At 35.7% G+C, this 22430-nt stretch overlaps 1 pseudogene; it reads right to left on the bottom strand.

The window, feature by feature from the left end:
• Positions 1 to 9739: 9739 nt before the first annotated feature.
• LOC122196507 (maturase K-like) lies at positions 9740 to 10716 on the bottom strand (annotated as a pseudogene).
• Positions 10717 to 22430: the final 11714 nt, after the last annotated feature.

Raw genomic sequence — 22430 nt, 5'->3', positions numbered from 1 at the left:
ACTTCTCGATTTCTGATTTCTGATGACAGACTAATTGAACAAATCAAATTAGCCCTAGCCCGGCCGAGCATTTACGTTTGTCATCACTAAACCATCGAGGGGCCCAAAGATATCGCTTTTATCCTACTTTGAATAAAAGGAACGGATAAACTTTGATACAATGCTCGCTTGCACTCACGCACCGAATCACACACAACAATATGTTTTATAACACCAAGTTACTGGTGCGTTTACATATTATCAATGTGCAACCGATTTGCAAGATACAACTCACACATCTCGATTTTAAGAATATAAGATGTTATCGTCTCACCAATCACTCGTGATACAATCCATGGAGTGATCCAAGTGAGGGTGGGTCTAATCCAATGCTCAAATCATATTCATAAGCACTCATGAACGTTGCAGCAAACATTTGCTTATGTCTAATACTCTTTTAGACAATCCACACACCAATTCACGACAGTCTTCATTCATATCTACTTCCAACATATGAACGACTGTGGTCCGTTTGAATAATTCAATTATTCTTAATAAACTCAATTATTCTGGAAGTCAAAACATGCAAAGGTGAAACACAAGAATAATACTAATCCCATATGGCCTTAAACCTTTGAGTATAAATAAAACACCTTTTATTTATCACCATATTGATTACTCATTATTTGTCGTTTCGGGTAATCAACTTCTTACTTGAATTCCAACACTTGTCCCATGCTCCTAGCATGAACACAATGTTTACCTATGGTTCTTACTTTGTGAAATAGATCTCATTGAACACATTTCCAATCCTTCTCATTTCACAACTCCAAATCCGTTTTTCATAAGTCAAAGAATATCAAATTCTTGCTACTTATAGAATATGCTAGATTCTAACGTTCTATGCAACTATCCTTTCGTAATGTCACTGCACCAAAGTCACAAAGACTATTGCCAATGATATTACAAAGTCCTCTATCGGAGATTGTTACAAGACAATTCCATAGACATGATGTCTCTCACTCAAAGTACATTCTTTGAACATCCTTTTGCATAGAAGTTTCTAATCTAGTCATAGATTTCTCAATATTCAATTTCCAATATGGACACACTTCCATATGTTCCATATGACAACTCATTCTTAATAGAATCTTATCTATTCGTAATGATGTCGATACGGTCCATCCAATATGGAAACATTTCCATATTTTCCAATACTATACTTCCAACTACTCACAAGCGATCAATCCTCGTCGAACTTTGGGTTGTCCTTTGATAGTTGTTTAATTGTTTTAGTCAAAACCAATTCTAGTCCCTTTTCCCTCTAAATGCGCTCGACATTTGGAAAATTTTAGAATTGTCAAACATTAAAGCATTTGCAATCGATCCTATACCCGAAGCGTATGGGACACGACACATAATGTTTTATTTGCTATGTTCTCAAAATTCGAATTGTGAAGAGGGATGCCGTAATCATAATCGAAATTTTAAGAACACACTATGTACCTTTGACTAAATTTATTAACATTTCTCAACCTAATCCTTTAGATTTGAAATGAAGCATAATATTCTCTCCCTTGATTATAGCAAAACAACCTTTCAACTCTTACAACTTTGCAAAGTATGACTCTTGTTTTCTATAATTAATATTGCTAACCTTGCAATAATTTTCTTAATAATCATACAATCATAACTTTTATGCTTCCACTATCATTATGATTATTATAAAACATAACACTTATGCTCCCACTAGCTTCGACATGTATTCATAAACATCTCAACTTCCAGAAAGACAATACTTATTGAATTTCTTAAGTTCATGTTTCTAATACTTAGTGCTTTGATAATCCTTTATCAATGCTTCTTGAACTTATACACCTTTGCCTTCGATAGTTCATATGTGTGTCTAAACAATTAAGACTAATTGCCAAACCTCACAATTCAAATTATGGAAAGGGATGCCGTAACCATGATTGAATTTGAGAATGCAATTTTACAATCACTATCTTCTTAAAATCTTTCTTAGTGAAAGCATTTCCTCACAATCATTTTCATGAAGGAGGAAATCTTATGACACTTAGATTTGAGCGGTGTATGTGTTCCTATCCATGTGAATTTGTTAAAACTAAAGTTTACGACAAATTCAAACTCATATGGACCGAACTTTCTTAATCTTGATTTCTTGCCTTATGGTAGCACAGCTGCCCACCATGTCTTCCAAGTAGTTAAGCAGCTCACCTTTTCTTATCAATGTACCTTTCATTGATTAAGGTGCTTTGCCTTTTATGCATTCAAAATGAGAACTCATAGAACTCACATGCATAATTAACTTGATTGGATTAGCTCAGAACCAAAATAATGTCATCACGATAGGTTGTAAACCTCAACTCGTGTGCTAGTGATGATCGATAAGGTTTATTTGATTTGTTCTTGAAACCTTTCAAGACCATTAAGACTCCCACTGACTCCTTGACATATAAGATTCTCTTGTCAAAACATTTCTTGACAAACAAATATTCAAGAGTTAGTGTAGCTTTTACCAAAACACTTCATAAATTGGTACTAGTTGGTCTTTGTCTTATCCAAGATATCACAACTTACCACATATATTGAATGTTATAAACCTTCTTAATACCTTTCACTCAATGTCACAATCTTAACTTTAAGACTTGTTATGGAACGAAGTATGATTGACTTATTGATTTAACCATTTCTTCAATTCTTGATTCCTCTTCTTAGACATACAATTGTACTAAGACTCACTTAGAGGATCAATTGAGGTATGGTTCTTAATCATTAAGACCTATCATAAAGCATAAAAGCTACTCTCCTTTCTTCTTAGAATGGAGAAACTTTTATCTTTCTGCCTACTTGATTCTTCTTATTCGTTTGCTATTGATTTAAGCCTTTTCAATCAATTCACAATTACACTTAATCTTGTAAGTATAATCATATTTACTAAACCTTTAGTAAATCATGACGAATATCATTGTTACTCTTATGGTGGACTTGATCAACATGCAACATTGTGTGCTCGATCTCTTAGTCCTTCACTTGACACTTTGTCAATGAATTTGTCTAATTTCCAAATATGAAATTTCTCATTCATCGTGCAACCAAGTTGCGTGATTCCAAATTTCTGTCCAATTGAAACTTGGGCGATGGGAAACTCTCTCTATTTGGTAAATTCTCGACTTTCCATAAATAACATAATAAGAACCAAATCCATTATTGCTAATAATAGAACCATTTTAACATCAATTTTTTCATACACGCCATTGTAAGGATAAATAAATAAAATTTAAAATCAAAATTTATTTTATTGCAGAAAAAATTTTGTCCTTACAATGCAACTCATTTGAAAACTTATGCTAATACATCTTTCTTAGCAATCTAATTCTAACTCTAAGTAGTAGCTCAAGAATCTAATCTTCGAGAAATGTGATTGAAATCCATTCCTTTACGGTTAGATTTTGCTCACTTCTTCCCTTAAGCTCCCTTTTTCTTCGATCCTACAAAACATCAATTGTAATCTTATTACATTATGTATTAAGAATCTAGAATAGAAGCTTAAAAGAGTTAGTAAATGGATTTTACCTATATTAGAGCCATACGTTTCGACTCTCCCATCTCTTAGATCTCTTAGGTAAATGGGGCAGCTTCGTCTCCAATGCCCCTTCTCTTGGCAATAAAAGCAAATCGACTCTTTTGGAACAGGACATGGAACTACTTCAGACATCGCCTTTCTCTTATGATCAAACTTTTCGATCATAGCATGTCTTTCGTTGCCATTGTCTATATCCATAGAGGTCTCGAAGGCAGATTCACCAATCAACTTTGCTTTTCTATTGCGCCAAATCATTGCAGATTCAGCAGCAATAAGCATATAGGTGAGATCTATAAGGGTCACGTCATAGTTCATCATATAGTACTCTCTTACGAACTCACTATATGAGTTGGGAAGTGACTGAAGAACCCAATCAACAGCCATTTCCTCACAGACGATAGATCCCAACATTCTTAACCTATCAATGTGTGACTTCATCCCTAGGACGTGTCCACACACCGGCTTTCCTTCTTTATGTTCACTTGCCAAAAGGGCTTGAGTGATCTTGAACTTTTCAAGCCTTTGAACTTTAGGGAGAATAATTGGAGGAGGAGGAGGAAGTGAAGTATGATCTCTTGTTCCTCGATCGAATCGTGGAATATCATCTTCATGTGTAAAGCTTGTTCCACGGGATTTGGGAAGACCATAGTTGTCGAACTTTGACATCTACAAACGGGAGAAAACGAATTCAAGTTTGTTGATTGATTAAGTCCTTAGTAAATCACCCAAATGAGATACTAAGGCTAGGACCCAACACAATATTCTACAACTCGGGAGAGGGATGCCGTAACCCAAATTGCAGAACATTTGAAGGTAAGTGAATGACGATTCACTAATTTCCACCATGAAAAACGAAAATTATTTTTTAAGTTTTAAATCTATGAAAACTCCTAGATCCTTTGAGATTCATTGAACTTTCAATGGCATGTTTAAATCTCGATATGCCCCTCTTGTTTGTGACTGGGATGCCGAGGATCACAAAGCGGGTGTGAATAACCATGCAAACTTACATGGTGCCCTCACATGTTACAGTCACCAATTCGATGTGCCGGTAAACCACACACGCTCCACCGAACTATGACAAACATTGAGTCACCCTTTGCTACCTTTGCTTAGACCCATTTAGTGTGCCGGTTAACCACACACGCTCCACTAACGTCTTCGCAAGGGCACAAAGTGTAATTTCATGGAATTGCATCAATTCACTTTTGCCTAAGTAACTAAGATTGGGAATTTCGAAAAACATTTAGTTACTTTAGTAATTCATTATACTTATAATGGAAGGTTCGTCCTATCCTACCCGTTCGGCTAACGACCCTCCACTAGTCAAGAGTGCGGTGGGTAAGAGTGGATACCCATTCAATCGCCATTTTATAGGCAATTTCCTTAAACACCCCTTATAGACTAGCTTCGTGAATGAGGCCTACTAACGGTAAGACTGACTTTTACTCATACATATATATAATGTTAGACTTTTAATGTTATATATAGTATAGGGTGTATTTTATACTTTCAAAATACTAGGTGGTCTAATTTAACAATTATACTTTTAATTCAATTAAATTGTAAACCTAAACTTTTATGGATTTATTAAACCTCTTTTAATTATACACCTTAATTAATTAATAAAACCATAAGGGTGTGATGTGAACTTTTTCAAAACAATACTAGAGTTTTAGAATTTAACATTCCTAATTAAACTTTTAATCAACTTTTAAATTCCAAAACTTGATGGCAAGTTTTGAAACATTTCAACACATTAGGGTTTAGAATTTAAATATGCATCAAAATTAAACTATTTAATCAAAATTTAAATTCCAAAACTTGAGGGCAAGTTTTGAAACCTTTTTCAAAACATTAGGTTTTCAACTATTTAAATTTCAAAACAACAAAACTTTTGGGGTTCAAATTTAAACTATAAAACCTAAAGGGCCAAATATGAAACTTTTCACAACAACAAGATCAAATAACAAATAATTCAAATTAACATTTAATCACATAATTATCCATATTTGATGATTTCTTGCAAAATAATTTATCAATTTACTTAAAATAATTAATCAATTATCTTATAAGGAAACAATTATCTTATTAATTGATAAATATCTTCAATTAGATTAAAAATATAGTCAAATATATCATATATTCGGATTAATATTAATCTAACATGATAAGGTAATTATCCCAATGCAAAAACAGCAAGAAATCCCGAGATAAGCACTATCTGACGCACCGACTCGCCGAGTCACCCTCTGGAACTCGCCGAGTAGGGCTGACTCGCCGAGTCCAAGAGTGACTCGCCGAGTCAGGTCGAACAGTGAGGCCAAAACTCGATTTTTAGTTACATCAAGCATCAATACAATAGAAACCAATCATGGATCTGATACCACTGATGGGTTTTGGTCATAAGACATCCTATGTGCTCATACAAACCCTAAAGCTTGGATCTAGGTTTCTCTATTGTACATACTTTGAATCCAAGACTACAAACCCTAATTCTAGCATATGGAAATCAGAATTCACATGTAAATAGGTTTAAGAACATACCTTGATTGTTATATAGCAATAACAATCCAATTCCTCCTTGAATTGACCTTGGAAAGCTGAGAGTCACAAGTGTCACTCCTCTAATGGCTTACAAACACCATAAGCAAGTGGAGAAGGTATAAAGAGAGAGGAGGGAGGTTAGAATTCGTCTCTAAGACTTCTTGGGAAGGGATGGACGAATTCCTATGCCTTAGGGGGTTTATATAGGTGTAAAGATTAGGGTTTTAGTCCTTATCCTTATCTAGTTACTTGTCCACCAAGCAACCATAAGATAAGTCCTAGAAATCCTTATTCTAGTCGAATTCTAAGAGATTTACACCTCAAATTCGTTCACCATATATATAAGATAATCCTTACCTTATTTTGTAACTATCACATAATTACAATTCAGCCCCTCTAGTTTAATTAATTACACTTGATCACAAAATTAATTCTTAATTAATTATTGACCAATATTAATTAAACAAATATGATTTCTCCTTTAATATATTATTCTTATAACATATTAATAAATCATAATAACCTCTCTTTCTTTCTTTATTTCTCCAATCAAGTTGCTTTGGTGAAGGCAACCCAAAAGGACCATGCACCATCGGGTCAAGTACATGCCAAAATAGTTATGGACTTAGACACTAATCCAACAATATCATGTTAGATCCTGTATTTTTCCTGGATCGAGACAGGTATCACAACTCTTTCCACCCATCCTATATATTGTCCTTTTTGTTCCGTATTGTAATAGAAACTTAACTAATTATTAGTTATTAGACGAGATTTTACGAAAAAATTGTTCGTAGGAGAGAACAAATCCTTTTTTTCAATACTTACACTCCTTATTATATTAGTTAATAATCCTAGTGATTGTATTGATATGCTTATTCTGATAGGAAATAAGATATTCAAATAAATTAAATGATTTTTTGTCGAATGACTATTCATCTATTGTATTTTCATGCAAATATGGAGCACAAAAACTCTGTGAAAAGATGGTGGTTCAATTCGATGTCATTTAAGAAGGAGTTCGAACACAGATGTAGGCTAAGTAAATCAATGGGCAATCTTGGTCCAATTTAAATTCCTGTGAAAGTAAAGATCCGAATAGAAATGATACGGATAAAAACATTCAGGGTTGGGGTGGTCATGACAATTCAATAATGTTGATCTTTTTCTGGCATCAAGGACATTCGGAATTTTTTCTCTGATGATACTTTTTTAGTGAAAGATAGTAATGGGGACAGTTATTCTATATATTTTGATATTGAAAATCATATTTTTGAGATTGCCAATGATCAACCTTTTTCTAGTGAACTAGAAAGTTCTTTTTATTGGAATTCTAGTGATCTGAATAGTGGATCTAAGAGTAAGAATCCCGACCACGATTGTTACATGGATGATACTCAGTATACTTGGAATAGTCACATTAATAGTTGCATTGACAGTTATCTTCAACCCCAAATCTGCATTGTTACTCAGTATACTTGGAATAGTCACATTAATAGTCACATTAACATTGTAAGTGGTAATGAAAATTCCAGTAACAATAATTCCAATAACAATAATTATAGTAACAATAATTCCACTAACAATAATTCCAGTAACAATTACATTTCTAGTTTCATTTGTAGTAACAGTGAAAATAGTAGTCAATGATGGGTGTTATACACACAATCATATGTGTGCATGCAACCCTAGAATTGGATCTATGTTTTCACTATTAGATACACAACATTATGAACACATAATAAAACCCTAATGAATCATACTATTTTCGAATTTCACCAAGAAGATTAGATTACATACCTCTTGTTGTTATATTGCAATAACAACTTAAATCTTCAAACCCTAATCCTTGAAAGCAAGCACCACAAGTATAGTGCCTCTAATGGCTCACAAACACCACAAGCAATTAGAGAAGATATGGAGAGAGAAGGAGGAGGTAGAAAGCATCCCTATGATCTTTTAGAATCAAGTCAACGAATTCATGAGGCCTAGGGGTCTTTATATAGGGTTGAGATTAGGGTTTCAGTCCTAATCCTTATCTAGTTGCTTGCCCACCAAGTAACAATAAGATAAGCCTTGAAAGCCCATATCTTTGGACAATTTCAAGGATCCATATCCTCTAGATTTTGTCCAACCTATATGTAGGATAATCCTTACGCTACTTTGTAACTATCACATAATTACAATTCAGCCCCTCTAGTTTAATTAATTACACTTGATCACAAAATTAATTTCTAATTAATTATTGACCAATATTAATTAAACAAATATAATTTCTCCTTTAATATATTATTCTTATAACATATTAATAAATCATAATAACCTCTTTCTCTATTATTTCTCCAGTCAAGTTGCTTTGGTGAAGGCAACCCAAAAGGACCATGCACAATCGGGTCAAGTACTTACCAAATATGGTTACGGCCTTAGACAATAATCTAACAGTCAAAACGAGGATATTGCAACGAGTGATCAAACTATACCAAAAAGTTCTACTCATATGGGTGTAACTCAACAATACCGGCATTTGTGGGTTTAATGCGAAAATTGTTATGGATTAAATTATAAGAAATTTTTTACCTAGATAGTAAAGTGACCCGTTTAGGAATTCCATGAACCAAGCCCTTTTCTTTTAACTCAACGCTTACATGAATTCCTTAAACAATCCCAATCTGCCCCTCTCAGGGTAGAGAAAACAAGTACTGACTATTTATACCGGAACAAATGGTTATCTTGATTCATTAAAAATTGGACAGGTAAGGAAATTTCTTGTTGGGTTACGTACTTACTTAAAAACCAATAAACCTCAGTTTCAAGAAATAATATCTTCTACCAAGACATTCACCGAGGAAGTAGAAGCCATTTTGAAAGAAGTATTAAGGAATAGAGGGAACATTTTATACTTCAGGAACAAGCAGCCTAAACAAATTCATCACCCTTTTCAATCATTTTTAAAATAAAATAAAAAGGGAACTCAAGTGTTTCGGAGTCAAATCATTCAAAATTTATTTTCTGATATCTAAATCTAAAAAAAAATATGTGGAAAAAAATTGCGTCCAATAAGATTTGAACCTATACCAAAGGTTTAGAAGACCTTTGTCCTATCCGTTAGACAATGGACACTTTTCATTGTGATTTTTTAGTAGTTTTACTTTCTGATCTTTTATTTGAAAAAATACGAATCTAATTAGGATTTCTGTAAGAAAATTCTTTGAATTCTATATTCAATGATGAATGATGTATTAATTAGAGTCTATTAGATTATCTAATAATATATAAATATGGTAAGATAATAGAATAAATCTATAAGCATAGGCTATAGAGCGGGTAGCGGGAATCGAACTGGCATCCTTAGCATGGATGGCTAGGGATTATAGTCGACATCGATTCATCATTTTTAACGTCTCTAATTCAAAACCGAACATGAAACTTTGGTTTCATTCGGCTCCTTTATGGAAAATGGATAAATTGCTAGATTTCAGATGTGAACCAACTTACAAAAAAAATGATACCCATAACATCTATGTCAACTTTTTGTTTGAATATATTCATTTCAAAACGACTCACTTTATAGATGATCCCTCTAGAAAAAGGCAATTCTAACAATCTTTATAGTCGAAGTATATACTTCACTCGATACAAACTCTTTTTTTTAAGATCCGATATGATAATGAGAAAGATTTTTTTATATACGCCCAAAGCGGTCAATAATATCAGGATCTAATAAATTGGCCCAAATCGTCTCACCAATAGGATGCCCCAATGCATTACAAAATTTAGAGTTAGCCAATGATCCAATCAAAGGCATAATTGGAACAATAGTCTCAAACTTCTTAATAGGATTTTCAATTATAAATGCATTTTCTAGCATTTGAACGATAACCCAGAAAGTCAAGGGAATGATTGGATAATTGGTTTATATAAATCCTTCTTGGTTGAGACCACAGGTAAAAATAAGATTTCTAGAAATTGACAAAGTAATATTTCCATTTATTCATCAAAAGAGACGTCCCTTTTGAACCAATAATGGATTTTCCTTGATACCTAACATAAATGAAAGGATCTTTGAACAACCATAAATTCGCTTGAAAAGCCCTGGCAAAGACTTCTGCAAGATGATCTATTTTTTCATAGAAATATATTCATTCAATAAGGGCTCCAGAAGATGTTGATCATAAGTGAGAAGATTGGTTACGGAGAAAGAGGAAGCCAGATTCATATTCACATAAATGATAAGTATATAGGAAAAAGAATAGTCTATTATTTCTTTTTGAAAAAGAAGTACTGGCTTTCTTTGAATTTGAAGTAATCAGACTATCCCAATTATGACACTCATGGAGAAAGAATCTTAATAAATGAAAAGAGGAAGCTTCTTTTATCCAATAGCGAAGAGCCTGAACCAAGAATTCCAGATGGGCTGGGTAAGGTATTAGTATATCTAATACATAATTTAAATGTGAAAAGTTGTCCTCTAAAAAAGAAAATATTGAATGAATTGATCGTAAATTATCGGATTTGACTACCCCTTTCCTTTCTAGGTAAGATATTAATCGCAGAGACAATGGAATTTCCATAATGATTGAAGAGACCTCAGATTATATTATAATGGTCAAAGTTGTAGATTATCACTTTCCTGCAAGAGATCCAGCAGGAAAAGTCTTCCTAAATTTATATCATCCGTTTTTTTATATGGGAATACAGGTTGAACCAAAACAAAATACTTTTTTTCATACCTGGAAAGTTTCATTCGTTGGATATAGAGCCAATTTTTCAATTTTTTGTATTCTTTGGAATTTGGTTTTCCCCCTCTTGGCGGTATCAATCGGAATGCCTTATTGATCTTTCCAGGAAAATGGATATCTCCAAAAAAGATTATCAATTTCATTTTTTCTTCTTTTTTCTTCACTTGGAGCAATCCGCGTACCCAACTTCTTCTATTGAAAGTGATTTGTGTATCTTCCCCAATAATACTATTGTGTTGTACCATTATGGAAGAACATTCGGACAAAATGTAGACTTCCACGGCAATAAAAAATGGATTTACTTCCTTTTGGTATTTTGGCCAAAATACCTTTGAATATGTCATTGAAAGGTAAAGGATTGAATCCTTTTAATGAAATAAAGTTTTTGATCAGAATATGAATCAAACAGAAAGACCCATTAACTATTAAGGTGGTTAATAGAACGAATCAAACTTTTACCACTAAACTATACCCACTACAGTGCAAATTATTATATATAAATGGACCTTTCGTCGAGGTGCTTCTGTCTATGTGTAGATGGACTTCTTATACTTATATAAGAAGTAGGTATATATATATATATATATATATATATATATATATATATATATATATATATATATTACCTAGATAGTAAAGTGACCCGTTTAGGAATTCCTTTTCTTAGGAACACATAAAGGATTCGTCACTACAAAAAGGATAATGGTAACCCTACCATTCACTACTTCATTTAAGAAATTCATAGTAATATAGATCCATGTCCTACCAAGACAGAGTTTATAACTTGCTATCCTCTTACCTAACAGGCAAAGATTTGCCTCCATGGAAAGGATGATTCATTCGGATTGACATGAGAGTCCAACTACATTGCATTGTCAGAATCCATGTTGTATATTTGAAAGAGGTTGACCTCCTTGCTTCTCTCACAATACAATCCTCTTCTCGTGGAGACCCTTTCTCCTCTATCCATAGAGACAAAATGTAGGACTGACGCCAACAGTTCATCACGGAAGAAAGGACTCACTAAGTCGGGATCACTAACTAAGACTAATCTATTTAAACTGGTACTTGCTATTGCACCAAGTGCAAAATCGTGGGTGTCGGTTATTTTTGAGTTTGTTTTGAAAGCTATAATTTTTAACAAGTTTAGACTGTTAAAGTCCGTTAGAAATTCATAGCTCTCTTATATGACATCTGTTCCCGAATGTCTTTATATAGACGAATAGGTATTGACGAGATCTTCGACTCTCATTTAGATTGTTTTTCCTAACAATTAAGCAATTCAAATTTCGGTTTCTGAGTCGTATGCTGCTACGTTGAAATATTAGAAAAATCATAACTTGTTCTCGCGAAGTCAGACTTAGGCGTTATTTATATGTGTAGAATTTTTGTCACATATGCTATAACTTTGCTTAAGATTATTTATCCTAAATAATCTTCTATCAAAAAGTCAATTTTAATGCTTATAATAGTCAAATTGACTAACCCTAATTTGCAGGTGTTACACCCAAGAATTGGATTTCACGAATTCAAAACGCTCACTTAGAGTATTTGTAATGTCCCAAAATACCGAATAATAATTTCATTTTTAACCAATCAAACTGTTCATTCATTTGTTCCAAAATAAAGTAAAAGTAATAGTTTTCTCAAAACATCATAGTAAATATCACAACTAGCCAATGTGAAATAAACTCTAGGGGATGCAGTGTAATCACATCAGGTCCTTCCCTATGGAATTGGAAGTACCTGAAAAATGATTAAACCATAAACCGTAATCACAAAGATTAGTGAGTCCCCAAAATACCACATACAATACATATCAACAGGACAATCCCGTATATTGGGCACAATCTATCATAACGGGCCTAACCCCATATATCAATGGGCCCAACCCAACATACAACTAGGCCCAACCCAACATACAAATGGGTGCAGCCCAACATACATACTAATGGGCCCAACCCAACAAGCATGCCGATGGGCCCAACCCAACACAGAATGCATGAATCACAAAGACATCTAGCATCCTACACAGTATACTCGTGAATCAGTTAAACCACAACTCAAGGCCCTACAACAGATGTTACCACACCCTTATCGAAACATAAAAGGTCCAACCTTATTCTACACACTAAATGAAACCATCAATACCAAAGTCAACCTTAGTCAAAAGTCAACGGTCAAAGATATAGTAAAAAATTGTCAACAATGGCCCTCCACATCATGGCCTTCCTTGGCCATGTTGTGGGCACAATGTAACATCCCAAAAATCATGACCAAAATTTTCGTTTTTAATTATTAAATAAACCATAATTATCAAAATCATTTCATCCAAAAACATAAGTCATAGTATCAAATCAGAGTATCATATCAAAATGCATGTCAATATATCAAAGTAAAACATCACAGGTTAAACATAATGGTGTGTGCACTGCAGTCATCTTGAGCTCTTCCCTTTCTACCGGAAGTACTTGAAACCAGAACTGAAAACTATAAGCATGAAGCTTAGTGTGTCTCCCCAAACTACCACATACCATACACATAATAACATATCATGGGCCTTACCCCTTCATCGGGCCCCGCCTGGCATCGGACCGAAATCTGGCATCAGGCCCCGCCCGACATCGAGCAAATCTCAATATATATATATATATATATATATATATATATATATATATATATATATATATATATATATATCAAGGTTGCAGAAAACGCTCGACGTAGGCTCGGCGGTGGACTGGGGTCAAGGGATTAATCGGCTAGGCGGGGATTTATCGGGGGATTAATCGGAGACCATTAATTATTAAAAAAATATTCAAAAATTAGTAAATCTACTGAATAATAAATATGTAATACACAATTAATTTTTGTTTTTGATTTGTAACTTCACATAAAAACCCACTTGAAAAGAAACCCAAAACATAGAACATAATTGGCCATTATTTGCAACACGACATTATTAATTACGATACCTTTTCCACAATAATGATATAACAAAATGAAGCAAACCTCTCACAAATCTTTAAACTTTTGTGAAAATAAAAATTAAATATAACATACCTCATTTCTAACAACAATTGTAAGTTTGGATTCTTTGGTGCATGCGGTGATACATTCTTTGCATTTGATATATAGTTGTCCTGTCCCTCTATCTTTCCATGCATCTTTATCTGTTGAATCACTTTGACAAAAACAAATAGATACCAGTCTCTTTGTTCTTTTTCACGGATGGGCTACTTGGCTACTCAACATCATCTTCCGTTAAATCAAAACATAAATAACAAAATCACATATTGTTTATTACAAAAGATAGAGAAAATAATATTATGTGTCTTATTACCTCAATCTGTATCATTTTGGAAGCATTAGGCTTTATAGAAATTGTGCTTTGTCCACCTAAGAGAAGGAAAATGAAACAACTTAGAAATGTTCAACAATATAAGAGACCACATGACATACTAACTAAAAATAACACCTATCAAATGAAAAAAAAAATATTGATTGTTGAAGAGAGGGTGTTCCATGAGGTTGTGAACCCTAAAGTTGCAAACATTGGAACCATCATTTGGCTAGCATCATCGTTTCACACATAAAACTTCATTTAGACATTTTATCGAACACCTGGCGGGCAAGAAGAAGAAGTGTCCGATTTGCACTAGTGAGACCTTATAAATTTACCCAAGTATATCCTTGAAGAAGATGGAGTTGCTGCTGGAAGTAAGGGAACTTAATAAACCATCTGCAATTGCAAAAATCAGGCTCAAAGAAGTAGCTTGCAACAACCTAGTCGAATAGTTTCCAAAAAATCATCCAATTGGATCATTGATCAACAAGGATTGAGTCGAAAGAATTAAGACCAAAGGCGCTGAGTCATGATTGAATAACTAACCTGCGAGGTTCATGTCGATGCGATTTCCAACACCTGCTCCAACCACCACCTGCATCCTCGCTAATCCGAGTCACCGAGAAGAACTAACCTTCGTAGATTGAAGCAACTGAATCAGGGATAAGAACTATCCTCGTTAAAATCAGCTTTACATGGCATCAGAGATGGAATTAGGGAGAAGAACCTTCGTAGATTGAAGCAATTGAATCAGGGAGAAGAACTATCCTTTGTACACTGGATTCGTGATACCTTCCTTATTCGAGAAGAAGGGTGGGTCGGTGATGGAACTCAAATTCTCCTTTCGACGAACAAGATGCAAAGTAGGGAAGAACGAGATGTAAAGTGGAGATATGAAACAGTTATAAGTCCATTCCACATCGCTGGTGGGAGCATTCTTTAGAGGCAGACTTATGCTATAAAAAAAAGCTTGTATCTCTTAGAAAACCAATCCAAGCTATGTTAGCAAGCTGGCTCCTTTGAGCTAGCGCGTTTCTAAAATTTAGCTAGTCCGATTTGGTCCGATTAGGGTCCGATTTGGACTGAATTGGACCGATATTGACCAAGGCCGATTAATTAACCCTCTAACACCTATTCGTTGGCGGTTGGTGGCCGCCAAGCGCCTAGGCGCCGATTAATCGGCCGCCTAGATCGATTTTTACAACACTGATACATATATATATATATATATATATATATATATATATATATATATATATATATATATATATATATATATATATATATATAAACATATCAACAAATACACTTAAATAATCACATAACATAAACATATAAACATTCCTCAGGCCCCACCCGACATCGGACTGAAATCCGAAAATATACTAACATTCCTCGGGCATTGCCCGGCATCGGACCGATGTTTGGAAACATACAAAATAGACACATGCAAGAATCACGAATACATCAAGCATACAAACATTCCTCGGGCACCACCAGACATCGGATCGAAACCCGAAAACATATAAACCTAAATCAGGCATTGCCCGACATCGGACCTTAGCCCGGAACATACTAGCATATATAGATAGGCCGACATTGGTGCCTTCGACCTGTTCATACAGGAGTAAACTCACCTCACTGTTGGATGATAGCTGAAACGTCTCTGCCCGGAATCAGCTCTGCTTGCTCCCTAAACCAAAGCAACCCTTTAGATACCATTCCATACTCATAACCCTTAAGGGTCAACTCTGGTCAAGTCAAGGTCAAAGTCAAGTGAAAGTCAACGTTAAGTCAAATGCTCCAAGTTGACTCAACTCGTCAAGTTTACCCTTCAACTCGTCGAGTTCCCATAAATCACAAAATCGTGAAATCGCGATCAAACTCGTCGATTTTTCCTCCAACTCGCCGAGTTTCTCCTTCTTAATAGAAATGGGACTTTCCCAGTACAACTCGTTGAGTTCCCTTGTGGACTCGTCGAGTTCCTTCAATAGAATCATGGACCTTTCAGACCAACTCGTCGAGTTCCCTTATGGACTCAATGAGTTTATTACTCTATCAACTCTTCTTAATGCATTAAGCCCTTATTCCACAGATCTACCCCTAAAATTCGGATCCAAACCGGAAATATGCCTAGAAGGGTAAAGTTTCCACCTTTACCCGTTAAGGTCTTCTCCAAACGCATAAGACTCAAATGCTAACTCAAAATGGCTTAGATCCCACTCCAAAGGCCATCAAAACTTCAAGATAGACTATGAGGTCATAGATCTGAACTCAAGGGACAAAATAATCATGTAAAGTCTAAAACTTTATCCACATGCATGACCATAGAAGCTTCAAAAGACCAAAATGATGGTCTAAAGGTCGCATGGGGCTTCCATGGCCATAAAGTTGGCACCTTTATGCCATGAAAACCTTTAGAGGTCCTAGATCTGAAGTATTCCCCACTTGGGATGCCCAAATCCCAAGGATCATGTCATTTGGACCAAAACTAGCAAAATAAACCCATAAAGGAGATCTAAGCAACTACAAGGAAAGGTTTAAGCTTTATACTAGCAAATTGTCATGTATGAGGCAAGGATTCATGATCTATATGCACCTTCTTGTGTCTCTAAGCTCTTCCTTATTCCAATAGCTTCAAATACACACCAAAACTCTCAAAAATAGCCCACAAACACTCAAATGGATTTAGGGTTTGGGACTTGGAGGCTGGAAACGAGGCCAACATGAAGGGTTTAAGACGTGTAAATAGGGCGCAAACCCTAGAAATTAGGGTTTCCTCCTAGCCGGTCTACTCATCGAGTTGAGTCCTCTCAACTCGTTGAGTAGGTTACTAAAATCACACAGTCATGACAATCTCTACTCGGCGAGTTTGGGGCTTCCAACTCGCCGAGTTGCTTTGTAAACATGAATAAATTATAAATTAAATGTGTACCAGAAACCATGCGTTACACAAAAAATGCCAAGACAGTTGAAGTTTTCCCCAGGCGCCATCCCGTGCCAGCCTAAGGCCACGTCATAGAGACTGGTATGAACAGCTCAATCGAGCTTAAACCAATTTCTTCCGATTTTAAGACCTCCAAATCTCAGATCTGGTGCTTTTCAAGGTCTTAATGGATAAAGTTTCCTACTTTATTCCTTAAGACACTCATTTAGGTCTATATCTAAATTCTTAAGTTCGAAAAGGCAACTTTAAGCATGAGACTAGACCATTAAGCACTTAATTCAAGAAATCTTCAACCCAAAACTTCCAGACGCACTTTAGAGGTCCTAATGAACCCTAAAAATGTAAAATTTATGTACATGTATACCCTATGCATGCCCTTTCCTAAATCTACTTCAAAAGATGCAATATGACTTAGATTCCATGCATGGTTCCCAAATCACCACCAATTCTTATATCCATGAGATATGATACTCTTGAGACTTAGAGAAGCCATAAAGTTGTAGCCTTTATCTCTTCCAACCAAACAAACCATATGAAAGGGACCAAAATATGACATAAATCCTAGATCTAAAGAGAAAGCACCAAAATATGGAAATTTGATCACTTACAAGTACCCCAAGAATGCTCGAGAGGTTGATGGTGATGTTTGTTGCTAAATCAACACACTAGACACATTCTTCTTCTTCTTCTTCTTCAAGCTACCAAAAGTACCAAATGAGCCAAGAATCACCAAGAGGCTTTATGGTTAGGGTTTTCTGGGATGTAAGGGTGACGGAGGCTGGTAAGGAACCCGAGATTCAAGCTAATAGGGGTTTAATGTGAAAGAAACCCTAAAAGACCATGGGCATGGGTCAAAACAGCTACCACGCCATAGCTAACCTACTGCAACGCTGTGACACTTATTAAAAACATAAGTTCCTTTTAATCATTGCCATATCATGGGTATCCTTGCACCAAGTCATGGCATAGAGTTTTCTCCACAACTCCATCTTTGGTCCTTGATAAAAGTAAGTTTAACAAATCCGGAACATGGGTGTTACAACTCTCCATTACTTAAATAGATTTCATCCTCGAAATTATTCCTTACAACTTACTCTAACACACTAGACGACACTGCATGAACTTATGAAATCCCAATTAGGACATAGAGGTCATTCTACACTGCCAACTGCATACCAACACTACCATCAAGCCCAAACTTAATATAGATCACATATCCAACAAGGAAGCGAACCTTGTCACAACAACTTTAACCACTAAAGAGTGACCATCACTAGTCTGACTGAAATCCAAAAACCGAACACCATTTCTTACTTCTAGAGAGACAAAATCATTCCAAATCACAACCATAATGACTCCACTATTGAACCCGAACCGAACAAACCTCCCCAACCCTAAATTTCCCCACTAATACTTGAGAAACAGAATGCCTGATCATTTACCGATGCCAAAAACCCTACACCCAAAGCAAATGTAACTCCCAACACGAGTCTCAACCATGCCAAATACTATCGGTTTTGACCCTCATGAGTCACACGCCTACTGATTCACAATAACCCATGACACCATTAAATCCTCTTGAATGATACAGTTACAAAATACCCTATTCTTTCCATCGTTCCATCATCGACCTGGGGATTTACTGCCTCTACCACATGATATAATTATAACCTCAACTAACCGAACGGTCCACTCACCCAAGATAACATACCCAATTGGGCCTCGCCTACGGGTCTCACCCAAGCTAGAACAACCAAACAAACCTCGCATACAGGTCTCATCCAAGCTAGCATAGCCAAACGGGACTCACCCACAATCGGGTGCTATACTAGTCTAACCACCGCTACTGCTCTAACAATCCTTTCTGAACACTGAGCGACTAAACAACAAAAATGAGCCTGATTCGACCCAAAAGAAGTTTGTGATCCTCTCATAGTCTTTTAACCCTTCCCACAATGGCCAAAATCATCATAGGGAATACTACGACTAGTCTGTGATATTGTCATACATCCATTATTTCCATGGGCCCAACCTATGGTCTTGCCAACCATTCATAAAACTAAGCCTCTATCCACATGATTTGAAACCCTAGCTTGTTGAACCACAAACAGGCGTTTGAATCATGCTTCAAACCCTAAAGCCTTCATCAGACAAGAATAGAAAGAGAGGTTCTAACACAACCCTCATCTGAGTCTAGCTATGAACCCATGTTGCGCCACTACTTATGGTTTATGTCTCCAGATGAGATGACTGAAATGTCCATATTTTCCTTCTTGATTTACACTTGGAAATATTCCTATTAATCTAAAGGGTTCTCCCCTGCTTAGATTCAAATGCACTCTGCCAACGTCATAAGCATTGGATCTAAACCACCTCATAACCTCCCCACTCAACCGCTATCACCTTGAGCTACAAGAACTAAGATTTCATAACCAACAACCTAGGGGTACCCACCCGGAACTAGACCACACACTTCCCTTGACAAAGAATGACACATTCAAAGCACCTTCAGATGATACAACTCCAAGTCCTTGAACAACCTCTATTGAGAACAGGGAACGACCACTCTACTATTGGAATGAATGGATAACCCATCCAAAAACTCACTTGCCGAAAGATCGATAAACCCAAAAATCTTCAACTGATACAACTCGAACACTCTCAAACAACCCCAAGAGTAGAACAAATCCATGCAAAAATACATCACCCACACCCAAAAGTTGATAGGTCACAACCGCTCTTTACCCTACAATTGACGCTCATACTAAGCAACACCAACACTTCTAAACTCTATCTTCACTATCCCAAAAGAAACAACTAGCTACAACGAGATCCTTTCCTTGAAGCTTCCAATGCAAGATCTAGATGCATACCCTTGAAAACGTGAAATTTACAACATCTCACCCTGCCCTTGCGTTCTGATCAATCCCTTATATCCCTCAACCATGAAAGATCTCAACCACCTGAAAGATCGTTACACCCAAAACATCTTCAACGGATACAACTCGGACACTCTCGAATAATCTCAGGAACATAACGAATCTGTGCCAAAATGCATCACCCACACCCAAAAGTTGATAAGTCACAACCACTCTTTACCCTACAATTGAAACTCATCATGAGCAACACTAGCACCTCTGAACTCTATCTTCAATATCCCAGAAGAAACAACTAGCCACAACGAGATCCTTTCCTTGAAGCTTCTGATGCAAGATCTACATGCATACCCCTAAAAACAAGAAATTGACAACATCTCACCTTGCACCTGCATTCTGATCAATCCCTTATACCCCTCAACCATAAAAGATCTCAACCCTCTCAAACTCTAAAAATCCAATGAACTTACCCTGCAACTTCCTCCGACCCACTACGATGAAGCCATCAAAATCAATCTGGACACTGAACTTTCGAGTAGAAAACTCAACTTTACTCTCACCCAGGCCTTACGCCATCACTGACTGTCGCCTCTTAAATTGACACCCTATAACTGGCTCAACCAAATACCCTTCGATCATGATTCTCGATATGCAAAATGGCATATGACAGACCCTCGAAAAATAATGACAATGAGCAGGCAAATGTAAGGAGCTACGATTCTTAGGTGGAGACTTAACTAAATTGAACATAACGTCTCATGCTCACAGACACATTATCAAAAGCATATATATATATATATATATATATATATATATATATATATATATATATATATATATATATATATTCAAACACAAACACACAAACACACATACACACACACACACACACACACACACATATATATATATATATATATATATATATATATACAGGCATGTTGAAAGTGAAAATGATACATACCTTCAATAGCATCTGGTGGAACTCAGGCCTCCTCGGCCTACAATTGAAATGCTCGGCTCCTCACTATTGGAGCTTCCACCATGCCCTCGCGACCATCAATGATCATCAGCTGGTGTGTGTGGAACAAACGAGTTTTAATCCTACTTTTAATTATAAAATTGACACACAAAGGCAGTGGACCTATCAATTGTGATAAAGCTAAATAAGTAGGGTATCGAACTCAGGGAACGGAAAATTAAAACTAAAAACTAGAATTAACTAAAAACAAGTAATAGAAAATAGGGGTTTCTCTAGTTTTGCAAGACTAGAAACGTAACTAAAACTTAACTACTCAACTAAAACCTAAAAACACGTAAAAACAAACTAAATTCAATGATCAAAAAGGGTTTCTGTTTAGGTTCAACTTTTTTACTTCTATGGTTAATTTTTATGATAATATGATAGATTAATTGTTATTGGTTACCGACTCTGGTGATTAGATTCGCAGTCACTATTACTAACCCTTAGAAAATATACCAATCCAAGCAATGTCCAGTTGATTAAACTAATAGATTTCCTAGGTTAATTATTCGGATTAAATAAGACTTGTAGCTAGCTAATTAAATTTGGTGATTCAATTAACCTCTTGTTGATGGTGTATCACACAAGCTCACACATTAGTTTACCCATTCTCTAATTAATCTCAGTTTCATGTTCATTATTCCTAGGCATATAGTATTGTGTTCACATAAATTATATTAGATAAGCAATTAAGAGATGTTCATGCAGCTTAATCACTTAGCAATTAACAAAAAACAGTTATGGTTAATGCATAAGGGTTTTTAACAAGCTTAATTTAACAATATCACCAACTAACAATTAATCAAAAGAGTAAATTAAACCATAGGAGCAAAATTGTTTCCCCGAACAGAAACTAACGAAATTAGCTCATGAATTTAGTGTGTGAAATCTGAAAAACAAATTCAAATAATCCTAACATAATTCAATTCAAAAGAAAAGTGGAAAATTAAACCTAAAGTGCCTGAATCCCTTAAGAATGAAGGATTAGGGTTCTTCAATCGTTTTCCAGAGCTCCAAGGTTTCCTTGATCGCCAAGTGTTCCACCAAAAATCCAGAGAGAGTCCTCAATTCGGGTTTGTGAAGTTTATTTATAGTTTTCTCAAAACAGGGGCTACTCGTCGAGTGGGCAACTGACTCGTCGATTCCCCCTTGAGGAATCCGTATACGGCAAGGACTCGACGTGTCGCTTCGCGAATCTTTGTGTCTACTCGTCGAGTATACGATCCTACTTGCCGAGTAGCTTCAGAATTAGCCTTTCTTTCTTCTTTCTTTCGTTCCCGAGCTTCCGTTCATATCTCCTGCTTCCTTTTTCTTCCAAGCTTCTTTCTTGGACTGAAAATATAATTTGAACAATATTAAGCATCT

This window comes from Lactuca sativa, chromosome 2, assembly GCF_002870075.4.
Source record: "Lactuca sativa cultivar Salinas chromosome 2, Lsat_Salinas_v11, whole genome shotgun sequence".
In the NCBI taxonomy this organism is placed as follows: domain Eukaryota; kingdom Viridiplantae; phylum Streptophyta; class Magnoliopsida; order Asterales; family Asteraceae; genus Lactuca; species Lactuca sativa.
The sequence above is the reverse complement of the archived record's forward strand: the minus strand, read 5'-3'. Positions and strand labels throughout refer to the sequence as shown.